Source organism: Artemia sp. Qi Xiang Cuo, chromosome 2, assembly GCF_049724085.1.
Source record: "Artemia sp. Qi Xiang Cuo chromosome 2, ASM4972408v1, whole genome shotgun sequence".
Lineage (NCBI taxonomy): Eukaryota > Metazoa > Arthropoda > Branchiopoda > Anostraca > Artemiidae > Artemia > Artemia sp. Qi Xiang Cuo.
The window spans coordinates 93,017,623-93,029,849 of record NC_142795.1 but is presented as its reverse complement, the minus strand read 5'-3'; the positions used below and the strand labels follow the sequence as shown (position 1 = coordinate 93,029,849).

The 12,227-nt window shown below is 36.4% G+C and overlaps 1 protein-coding gene and 1 long non-coding RNA gene across 2 annotated transcripts in view; one reads left to right on the top strand and one right to left on the bottom strand.

The window, feature by feature from the left end:
* The window catches only part of LOC148955819 (DBH-like monooxygenase protein 1 homolog), a 96,147-nt gene that overhangs the window by 15,140 nt on the left and 68,780 nt on the right, over nt 1-12,227 (bottom strand). The window lies entirely within an intron of this gene.
* The window catches only part of LOC148955821 (uncharacterized), a 60,504-nt gene that overhangs the window by 47,288 nt on the left and 989 nt on the right, over nt 1-12,227 (top strand). The gene's annotated exons all lie outside the window — the stretch shown is intronic.

The window sequence follows — 12,227 nt, the reverse complement described above, 5'->3', positions numbered from 1 at the left end:
CTCTCACGCCCACAATTTCCTATAACACATCCAATTAAAATTTTGGGCCAGGTATTCTCTTCAACATAGTTGAAAGTTCTGGAAATTATGATTTTGAGAATGAGAAACCCCCCAAACCCCTTAGGGCAAGGGTTTTTTGAGCCCTTATATAAGCTTTATAAGCTTTTTGAAGAATGCCTTTTCGTAGCGACTTAAAAAAGGGCTCATTCGATTGGAAATTGAAGTGGCTAGTCCCCTTTTTAATAGTCGAAAGTAATTGGGGGGCACCTAACCCCCCTCTCACCCCCACCGTTTCCCCAAACAGATACAATCACAATTTTGAGATAGCCATTTTTTTTTCAAAGTAGTTAAAAGTTCTGGAAATTAGGTCTTTGAGGATGACAACCACCCAAACCCCTCAGGGCAAGGGTTGTAAGTCATGCCCGTGGGGCATATAAGGTTTTTATAGAAAGTGTTTTCGTAGACACTTCAAAAAGGGCTCATACGATTGGAAATTCAAAGGGATAGTGCCCTTTTGCACTGTACTAAAAAAATATAATTGTTTTTACTTTTATAACTTTAAGGATTATGTTCACAATGTAATTTTTAGGATATTATTTTTCTGCTTTCCTACGATTTTTGTATATCAAAGAAAAAAGACAATTTTGATATCATTCCATAAATGACATTCAATTCTATCCATCTGCCGAATTATATTTTTGAAATTTGGTGTAGAAGGTTTCTTAGATTAAAAATGCATTGGAAATTGATTAAAAATCGTTGAAAAAAGGGCAGTTTCCCTATTTTTTGAGTAAGTTTAGAATGTTCCCAAAAAACAATTCTAAGTAATATCATAATTCTGGCTCGGTGAATGGATAGATCTGCAACTAATGAATCCAATGATATAAGCATTTTGTTCTTTTTGTGCAAGATACAACTGAAAGATCGTCGTAAAACTGCGTTTTTCAGAGTGGACATAAACCTTAATAAATCAAATAATATTAACTTTTTGATTACTAAATATCAGTGTATGTATATTAAACTTACAATGTACATTCATTTGTATTTTTTTCAGTAAAGTGCAAATTATGTTATGGCCTTGGGAAGGCATAGGGGTTTTGAGCCCAACTTATGTTAATTTCTGCTTGTTTTGAGTTTGACTCAGTTATTTATTGTAATTTCTGTTCGTTTTGGGCTTCATCTATTTATCGATGCTTATTTGTGGTAGTGGGGGGATGATGGGCGTGGGGGTGGGCTAGTTGCCCTCCAATCACTTTCGACTGTTAAAAAGGGCACTAGCCACTTTTTAACAGCCCGGGTATGGAGAAAGAAGAAGAAGAAAATAATAATACATTGTGCCCACATCGTTCTTTTCTTAGGCAGCGCTATCGCGCTGCCTATGATTGCCAATCCTCCTCGTGCTGACTCTTTTCTATGTACAAAATTAGATGTATACCCTGGTATATCTACCAGGATGTCAGTCTGCCTCGACATTAATGGTTCACACAGTCCAAGAACTTCAGGTCGTATTTGTCGGCACATGGTCATTACGTCTCTCAGTGACGAACATAATCCTTGGCAGTTGAGCTGAACTATACTGAGATGAGATTCGGAGCATCCCTGGGGAATACTCATTAACTGAATATATTTATTTCGAGGAAGTTCAATTTCACTGAAAAGAACAATCATTTTCATTACTAATTACACTATCAAAAATTTCTTGCAAATTTAAAACGACTTTTCTAACTGTTCTAACTTTTTATGAGCTACTGGCAAGGTAGTGGGCCTTGGGAAAAAAGAAAAGGAACTCAAAACTTACCCAAAGCTCTCTGGGGAAAATGGTTGCATTCGATTGGAAATTGAGAGGGCTATTGTCCTTTTTAATAGTCGAAAGTAATGGGAGGGAGAACCCCCCCTCCCACGCCCATCATTTCCCCAAACATTTCTGATCAATATTTTGATATGGCCAGTGTATTCAACATAGTTGAAAGGTCTATAAATTATGTCTTTGAGGATGAACCCCCCCCCCCCATAGTCCTCAGGACAAGGATCGTAAGTTATGCCTTTGGGGCATGTAAGGTATTTATAGAAGGTTTTGTCATAGAAGGTTCCAAAAGGGCTCCTTCGATTGAAAATTGGGAGAACTAGTGCCTTTTTTATTACCCAAAAGTTATCAGAGGACAAATCCCCCCCCCTACGCCCATCATTTCCCCAAACACTTCCAATAAAAATTTTGAGATAACCATTTTGTTCAATGTACTTGAAAGGTCTGGAAATTATGTCTTTGAGGATAAAAAATCCCCCCAGCCCTAAGGGCAAGGATTGTAAGTTATGTTGTGGATACATATAGGGTTTTTATAGAAAGTGTGGTCGTATCAACTTCGAAGGGGGCTCATTGGATTGGTAATCAGACGCTCTAGTGCTTTTTTTAAGAGTTAAAGTGATCAGAAGGCAGTTACTCTCTCCCCTTAACAAACACGTCGTAACCTTTTTCCTGAAATGTATCTAATAGAAGTTTTGAGATAGCCACTCTATTCAAAATAGTCTAAATATCATATAACAAGGCTTTTTGGGTTGAAACAAACCGAAGAGATTAGGGGCAAGGGTTGTAAGTTATGCCCAGGTGGTATTTAAGGTTTTTAACCCTATGCTTTCTAAAAGCCAGAATATAATTTGCACTTTCTTGAATTTTTTTTTTAATTTTTTCATTTTTATAACTTTAAGAAATCACAAATTAATTAAGATTTTAAGGAATAAAAATCAGCATATGTATATTAAACTGACAATGCACATTTTTTTCAGTAAATTCATTTGCTTTTTTTTCAGTAAAGTACAAATGAAATTCATGCTTTTCGAATGTATATGGTCTAGAATCCTACTCAGATCAATATCTGCTAAATTTGAGTTTGACTTATTTTAATTTATGTTCGTTTTGGGTTTCATTCATTTATTGATTCTAATTTGTCGTAGGTGTGTGCTTGGTAGATTATTTGATTCTATTTTTGTTCATTTTTGGTTTAATAGAGCTCTTTACTTTTTTGAAAAATTTATTTTGTGCAAAAAGATTTTTGATTAATAATAAGTAAGTGGCAAGGAAGTGTGAATGTTTAAATTATATTTTGTGTCTCATTTAACTTATTTTATTTGACATAATAAATTTGTATCGTATCGTAATGGATAAGACATCTCACCTGCAGTCTATCAGAGGCAACGTTGTAGCGTTGCCTATAGTAAAGGCCATACGGCTCCAATGTTTTATTATTATTATTTGTTTATTATTATTTTTTTTCCCAGAGGCACTTCATATGGAAGGGGTCGTCGTAGAAACTTCAAAGGGGGCTCCTTGATTGGAAATCGAGAGTTCTAGTGCCCTTTTTAACAGGGAAAGTGTTTGGAGGTCAACTAGCCCCCCCTCCCCACGCCCATCATTCCCCCAAACACACTCAATCAAAATTTTGAGATAACCATTTTGTTCAGCGTAGTCGAATTCCAGATAGAAAATATGTTTTTGAGGAGGACACTGCCCCACAACCCTCAGGGCAAGGGTTTTAAGTTATGCCCTGGGGGCATATAAGGTTTTTATAGAAAGCGTTGTCCTAGAAACTTCGAAACAGGCTCATTCCATTGGAAATTCAAAGGGCTAGTGCGCTTTTTAATAGTCGAAAGTGATTTGACGGCAACTCGCCACCTCCCCTCCGCGCCGATCATTCCCCCAAACACATCCAATCAAAATTTTGAAATAGCCATTTTGTTCAGCATAGTTGATTTTCCACATAGAAAATATATTTTTGAGGACGACACTCCCCCACCACCCACAGGGCAAGGGTTTTAAGTTATGCCCTGGGGGCATATAAGGTTTTTATAGAATGCTTTGTCGTAGAAACTTCAAAACAGGCTCATTCGATTTGAAATTCAAAGGGCTAGTGCCCTTTTTAATAGTCGAAATTGATTGGAGGGCAACTAGCCCCTCCCCACGCCCATCATTCCCCCAAACACATCCAATCAAAATTTTGAGATATCCATTTTGTTCACCGTAGTTGATTTTCCACATAGAAAATTTGTTTTTGAGGAGGACACTTCCCCACAACCCACAGGGCAAGGGTTTTAAGTTATGCCCTGGGGGCATATAAGGTTTTTATAGAAGGCGTTATCGTAAAAACTTCAAATAAGGCTCATTCGATTGGAAATTCTAAGGGCTAGTGTCCTTTTTAATAGTCGAAAGTAATGGGAGGGAGAACCCCCCCCCCCTCCCACGCCCATCATTTCCCCAAACATTTCTGATCAATATTTTGATATGGCCAGTGTATTCAACATAATTAAAAGGTCTATAAATTATGTCTTTGAGGATGAACCCCCCCCATAGTCCTCAGGACAAGGATCGTAAGTTATGCCTTTGGGGCATGTAAGGTATTTATAGAAGGTTTTGTCATAGAAGGTTCCAAAAGGGCTCCTTCGATTGAAAATTGGGAGAACTAGTGCCTTTTTTATTACCCAAAAGTTATCAGAGGACAAATCCCCCCCCCCATGCCCATCATTTCTCCAAAAACTTCCAATCTAAAATTTGAGATAGCCATTTTCTTCAATGTATTTGAAAGGTCTGGAAATTATGTCTTTGAGGATAAAAAATCCCCCCAGCCCTAAGGGCAAGGTTTGTAAGTTATGTTGTGGATACATATAGGGTTTTTATAGAAAGTGTGGTCGTATCAACTTCGAAGGGGGCTCATTGGATTGGTAATCAGACGCTCTAGTTCTTTTTTTAAGAGTCAAAGTGATCAGAAGGCAGTTACTCTCTCCCCTTAACAAACACGTCGTAACCTTTTTCCTGAAATGTATCTAATAGAAGTTTTGAGATAGCCACTCTATTCAAAATAGTCTAAATATCATATAACAAGGCTTTTTGGGTTGAAACAAACCCAAGAGATTAGGGACAAGGGTTGTAAGTTATGCCCAGGTGGTATTTAAGGTTTTTAACCCTATGCTTTCTAAAAGCCAGAATATAATTTGTACTTTCTTGAATTTTTTTTTTGAATTTTTTCACTTTTATAAAGTCAAAAAATCACAGAACAGTCGAAATTATGAAGAACAAATATAAGCATTATGTGCATTAGACTGACAGAGTACAAATATTTTTCAGAGAATTCGTCTAACTCTTATCACTGAAGTGTAAACTATACTCCAGCTTTTAGAAAGCATGGGGTTTTAGAACCCTACTCAGGCTAATTTCTGCTCGTTTTGAGTTTGACTTATTTTAATTTCTGTTTGTTTTGGGTTTCATTCATTTATTGATGCTGGTTTGTGGTAGTTGTATGTTGGGTAGATTATCTGATTCTTTTTGGTTTATTTTTGTTTTAATGGAGTTCTTTACTTTTTTTGAAAAACTGATTTTGTGGAAAAAGATTTTTGATTAATAATAAGTAAGTGGCAAGGAAGTGTGAATGTTTAAATTATATTTTGTGTCTCATTTAACTTATTTTATTTGACATAATAAATTTGTATCGTATCGTAATGGATAAGACATCTCACCTGCAGTCTATCAGAGGCAACGTTGTAGCGTTGCCTATAGTAAAGGCCATACGGCTCCAATGTTTTATTATTATTATTATTTTATTTTCTTCCCAGAGGCACTTCATATGGAAGGGGTCGTCGTAGAAACTTCAAAGGGGGCTCCTTGATTGGAAATCGAAAGTTCTAGTGCCCTTTTTAACAGGGAAAGTGTTTGGAGGTCAACTAGCCCCCCTCCCCACGCCCATCATTCTCCCAAACACATCAAAATTTTGAGATAACCATTTTGTTCAGCGTAGTCGATTTCTAGATAGAAAATATGTTTTTGAGGAGGACACTCCCCCACAACCCTCAGGGCAAGGGTTTTAAGTTATGCCCTGGGGGCATATAAGGTTTTTTATAGAAAGCGTTGTCGTAGAAACTTCAAAACAGGCTCATTCGATTGGAAATTCAAAGGGCTAGTGCGCTTTTTAATAGTCGAAAGTGATTTGACGGCAACTAGCCACCTCCCCTCCGCGCCGATCATTCCCCCAAACACATCCAATCAAAATTTTGAAATAGCCATTTTGTTCAGCATAGTTGATTTTCCACATAGAAAATATATTTTTGAGGACGACACTCCCCCATAACCCTCAGGGCAAGGGTTTTAAGTTATGCCCTGGGGGCATATAAGGTTTTTATAGAAAGCTTTGTCCTAGAAACTTCAAAACAGGCTCATTCGATTGGAAATTCAAAGGACTAGTGTCATTTTTAATAGTCGAAAGTGATTGGAGGGCTAGTAGCCCCTCCCCACGCCCATCATTCCCCCAAACACATCCAATCAAAATTTTGAGATATCCATTTTGTTCATCGTAGTTGATTTTCCACATAGAAAATTTGTTTTTGAGGAGGACACTCCCCCACAACCCACAGGGCAAGGGTTTTAAGTTATGCCCTGGGGGCATATAAGGTTTTTATAGAAGGCGTTATCGTAAAAACTTCAAATAAGGCTCATTCGATTGGAAATTCTAAGGGCTAGTGCCCTTTTTAATAGTCGAAAGTGATTGGAGGGCAACTAGCCCCGCCCCCCCCGCCCATCAAACCCCCAAAAAACTCCAAACAAAAATTTCATATAGCCATTTTGTTCAGTATAGTTGATTTTCCACATAGAAAATATTTTTTTGATTAGGACACTCCCTCACAACCCTAAGGGCAAGGGTTTTAAGTTATCCCCTGGGGGCATATAAGGTTTTTATAGAAGGCGGTGTCGTAGAAACTGCAAATAAGGCTTATTCGATTGGAAATGCTAAGGGCTAGTGCCCTTTTTAGTAGTCAAAAGTGATTGGAGGGCAACTAACCCTCCTCTCACGCCCACCTTTCCCCCAAACACATCCAATCAAAATTTTGAGACAATCATTTTATGGAGCATAGTTTTTACCTCTGGATATTAGGGCTTTGATGATGACAACTCCCCCACAGCCCGCTAGGCGAGAGTTGTAAGATATGTCCCGGGAGATATAAGGTCTTGTATGGAAAGCTTTGTCGTGAAAACTTACAAAAGGGCTCAGTTTATTGGAAGTTTAAATGACTAGTTCTTTTTTTAATAGTCGAAAGTGATTCTAAGGCAACTGAAACCTCTTCCTCGCCCACCATTCCCCAAACATATCTACTCAAAATTTTGATATAGCCTTTTTGTTCAGCGTAGTTGAAAGTTCTGGAAATTATATGTTTGAGCAGGACAATCCCCCCACAGTCTTCAGGGACAAGGGTTATAAGTTATGCCCCGGGGGCATATATGGTTCTTATGGAAGGAATGCTCGTATAAACTTTAGAGAGGGCTCATTTGACTGCAAATTTTAAGTGTTTGCTCACTTTCTAATTTTCAAAATAGTTTGGTGTGTACCTAACCCCTCCCCTTTTCCCTCAATGCCCTTTTTTCCTCACCCGCCACTAATAAGACATTTGAGATAGCTTTTTTTTAAAATAGTTCAAAGACTATAAAATAAAAACACATGAGCGGGAACAGTCCCCCAGGGCCGACGGGTAGAGGTTGTAAGTTACGCCCTTGGGGAACATATGGTTCTTATTGAAGGAATGCTCGTAAAAAATTCAGAGATAGCTCTTATGATTGGAAATTGAAAGTTCTAGTTCAATTTCTTAGAGTAAAAAGAGATTGGAGGGCAATTAGCCCCCCCCACGCCCCTTTTTCCCCAAATACATCCAATAAACATGTTGAGATAGCTAATAAGTTAAAAATTGCTCGAAAGTGAGTTAAAAAAAACAGAGGTGCCGTCCCAACTCCGCAGGGCCTGGGGGCGGGCGTTGTAAGTTATGCCCTTGGGTATATATTGTTCGTATGGAAGGGATGCTCGTATAAACTTCAGAGAGGGCTCATTTGATTGGATATTAAAAGTTCGAGCTCACTTTTTAAGGGTCAAAATAGATCTAAGGGTAGCTAGCCCCCCCCCCCGCCTTCTTTTAGAAAACCCATCTGATGAAAATCTTAAGATATAAATTTTGTTAAAAATAGTTCAAAGGTGGGATAAGAAAATATTCAGGCAATATAAGCCCCCAGGGCCCAGGGGAAGGCGTTCTAAAATATGCCCTAAAGGTAAGTATAGTTCTTATGAAAGGGATGCTCGTATAAATTTCATAGGGGGCTCATTTTATTGGAACAAGAAAGTTCTATATACTTTTTAAGAGTCAAGAAAGTTAAACTAGCTCCCCAACGCTCTTTTTTCCCCAAACCCGTCCGCTACAAGTTTCGAGATAGCCAGTGTTTTGGAAATTGTTCTAAAATTAGATAACAAAAACGCCCCCCAGAGACCGGGGGATATGCGTTGTAAGTGTCTTCCTGGGGGCGTATATGGTTCTTATGAAAGGGATGCTCGTATAAACTTCAGAGGGGGCTCATTTGATTGGAAATTGAAAGTTCTAGTTCAATTTCTAAGAGTCCAAATATATCAGAGGGCAACTAGCCTCCCCCCACACACACTCTTTTTTGCTCAAGCCCATCCGATTAAATCTTTATAATAGGCATTTCATTAAAAATAGTTCAAAGGTCAGATTAGAAAAATTCTTTTGTCGGCGGAACCCGCCAGGGCCCGGAGTCAGGCGTTATCAGTAAAGCTCTAGGGGCATCTATAGTTCTTATGGAAGAGATGCTCGTAGAAACTTCGAAGAGGGTTTATTTTCTTTGAAATTGGAAGTTATTTTTCAGTTTTTAAGAGTCAAAAGAGATAGGAGGGCAACTAGTCCCCCTCTTCTCCACGCCCTAAATAAATCAGATAAAAATTTTGAGATAAGGCATTTTGTTTAAAATAGTTCAAAGTTCAGCTAGCAAAAACTCCGGTGTCGACACAGACCCCCAGGGCCCGGGGGTAGGCGTTGTAACTTATGCCCTTGGGGCATATATGGTTGTTATGGAAGGGATGCTTGTATAAACTTCATTGAGGGATCATTTGATTGGAAATTGAAAGTTGTAATTCTTTTTAAGAGTCAAAAGTGATTGGAGGGCAGCTAGCCTCCCCCACACTCCATTTATTTTTTTCCCAGATGCACTTCATACAGAAGGGGTCGTCGTATAAACTTCAAAGGGGGCTCAATCGATTGGAATTTGATAGTTCTAGTGCCCTTTTTAAGATTCAAAAGTGATCAGAGGGCAACTGGCCCCCCAAGCCCTCTTCCCCAAATACACCTGATAAAAAATTTGAGTTAGCCATTTTGTTAAAAATAGTTCAAGATCATATAACAAAAACTCCTTTAAGTATGGTCATTTCGTTAAAAATAGTTCAAAGGGCAGGTAAGAAAAACTCCTGTGACGACACCCCCCCCAGGGCCCTGGGGCAGGCGTTGTAAGTATTGCTCTGGGGGCATATATGGTTTTTATGGAAGGTATACTCGTATAAGCTTCAAAGTGGGCTCCCTACGACTTGAGTTAAATTAGCAGTGCATTTTTTCGGAATGAAAAAAGATCAGGGAGCTACATATACCTTCTATTCATCCTACGTATGGGCTTATTAGGTTTATAAACCCATTTGATACAAAGTTCAATTAACTTATTTTTTAAAAATAGTTTGACCATCAGATATTAAAACTCCAAAGTCGGCACAACCCCCCAGGGCCCAGGGACAGGCGTTGTAAGTTTTAAACTCTGGGGGTATATATGGTTTTTACCGAAAGGATGCTCATATAAACTTCAGAGAGGGTTCATTTGATTGAATACAGAAAGTCCTAGCTCACTTTTAAAGAATCAAAAGAGACCGAAGCTTAATCTAGTCCCTCCACTCCCTTTTCCCCTAAACCAATCCGATAAAAATTTTGAGATAGCAATTGTGTTAAAAATAGTTCAAACATCAGATAATAAAAAGTCTGAGGTTGACACAAAACCAATTTTTCACTTTGATATTGTTACTTTGATATCAGTTTTGACACTTTGATGAATATTTTTTTTTTAAGTTTTATTTTGAAAAAGGAATTTTTAAAAACTTGAAATTTTTTGCGATCAAAAACGAACAGAAATTAATAAAAAAAAAATTTCCGAAAAATAAGTTTTTCACAGAAAATTAAAGGCTATTTTAAACTTAAGCTCAGCAGATACAAATTTATTTTAAAATTCAAACTCAAAATGACCAGAAATTACTATTAAAGAATAAATGAAGCCCAAAACGAACAGAAATTAAATAAGGAATCATAGCAAGAACATAAAACAAGTAATAATATAAATGAATAAATAGTAAGCGAGTAATGCTTAAATTGAATGTGAAAATCAACCTTAAAATGAAAAAAAAATTATTTTCCTATTGAAGTATAAATGAAACTTAAAACGAACAGAAAGTAAATAAACAATCAATGCAAACAAGCGTACAATAAATATTCATTTAAATTAATAAATACATCTTAAAACGAGTAAAATTTAAATTGAATATGCAAATCAAGCTTGAAACGAACAAAAATCACTACAAACAAGAGTTGGGTATGACCTCCTTCTCTGACTGTAAAAGTATAAAACCTACGTCATTGGCGCTTTACTGAAAACTATATGCGTCTTGAACAGTTTTGGAAAGTATAAACAACATCAAATTGTATGTTTGATGTATAATGATATTAATTGTTGAAAGATCCATCAGTTCAAGAATTTATTTCACTGTAATTTTATTTTTATTTTCAATGCTGTAAGAACTGGAAAAGAAAATATTTGCAATATAATCCGTTCTCAGTTAAGCACCAATGACCAGTAGGCTTTTGGTTTTTATTTACAGTTAGGAAAGGAGGCAGTATCCAAACACTTGTTTTTAGGGAAACTATATTCGTCATTAACAACTTTAAAAAGAACTAGTTAATTAAACTGAATATTTGATGTATAATGATATTAATTGCTGGAAGCTCATCAGTTCAAAATGTTACTACAATTTTAATGTTCTTTTTCAATATTAAGTACAAAAGAAGATATTTGTCATAAAATTGGTTTTCAGTAAAGCGCCAATGACGCAATAGGCTTTAGACTTTTACAGTGAGAGAAGGAGGTCATACCCAAACTCTTGTTTGTGATATTTTGTTCGTTTAAAGCTTGATTTGGATATTCAATTTAAGTTTCACTCGTTTTAAGATTTAATTTATCAGTTTACATTAATATCTATTGTACGCTTGCTTGCCTTGATTGTTTATTTAATTTCTGTTCGTTTTAAGTTTCATTTATGCTTCAATAGGAAAATGTGTTTTTTCGTTTTAAGCTTGATTTTCATATTCAATCTAAGGATTGCTCACTTTAAGATCTATTTATTCATTTATATTATTACTTGTTGAATGTTTTTGCTATAATTGTTTATTTAATTTCTGTTCGTTTTGGGTTTCATTTATTCTTTAATAGTAATTTCTGGTCGTTTTGAGTTTGAATTTTAAAAGGTATTTGTATCTGCTGAGCTTAAGTTTAAAATGGCCTTTACTTTTCTTTGAAAAACGTATTTTTTGGAAAGTTTTTTTAATTAATCTAAATAAAAATGAACACATACTTTTTATGGCTTGCCTTTGTTTCAACTGCTTACTATCTATATTTCTAGTTTGCTTGACTGAAAACTCCTCCCCAATCCGATCGGGAATGGGAAATTAGATATTCATAACCCTCCTCCCCCCAAAATCGAAACTCCAAACTAATAGACTTACATTGATTCAGAATAAAGCAGGGGATAGCCCGATGACGAAGAAGAAATGTTCATGGTTTACTGAAGCTATTTTGGATTTCCACACAATGAGTAGATCAGTGAATGTTGTTTTTCTTACTCATTTTTGAGGTTTTCGTTCAAGGGCTATTTAGGGATTCCCAGTTAAATATTTACTGTGGGGTCACTAGCGGCTCGCTAATATATACTATGTTAATATGTACTGTTGGCTATACATCTTTATTTGCGTGCAGTTAAGTTATTTAAGTGTATCACGGAGGATTATAGGTATACTGAGAACTTGGAATACTAATTTAAGTTTGTTTATTAAAATTTTAGTATTTTCATCGAAAAGCATATTAACTTATTTATTTGGCTTTGCCAACGGCTGTACACATAATTATGTAAACGCAATGTTGAATAGCAATTTAGGACCCGAAATGCATTCAGTGACTCTTAAAGTACCATGTACAGTGAAAAGGAAATAAACTTGATTTTTTTTTTAATTTGTTAAGTGGATGCTTATAAATTCGTATATCTTTAAAAAGTGGAAAAATCAAGAATTCTATTTTTAATGAATAAGACCTCCGTATGAGGTTATACAATTTT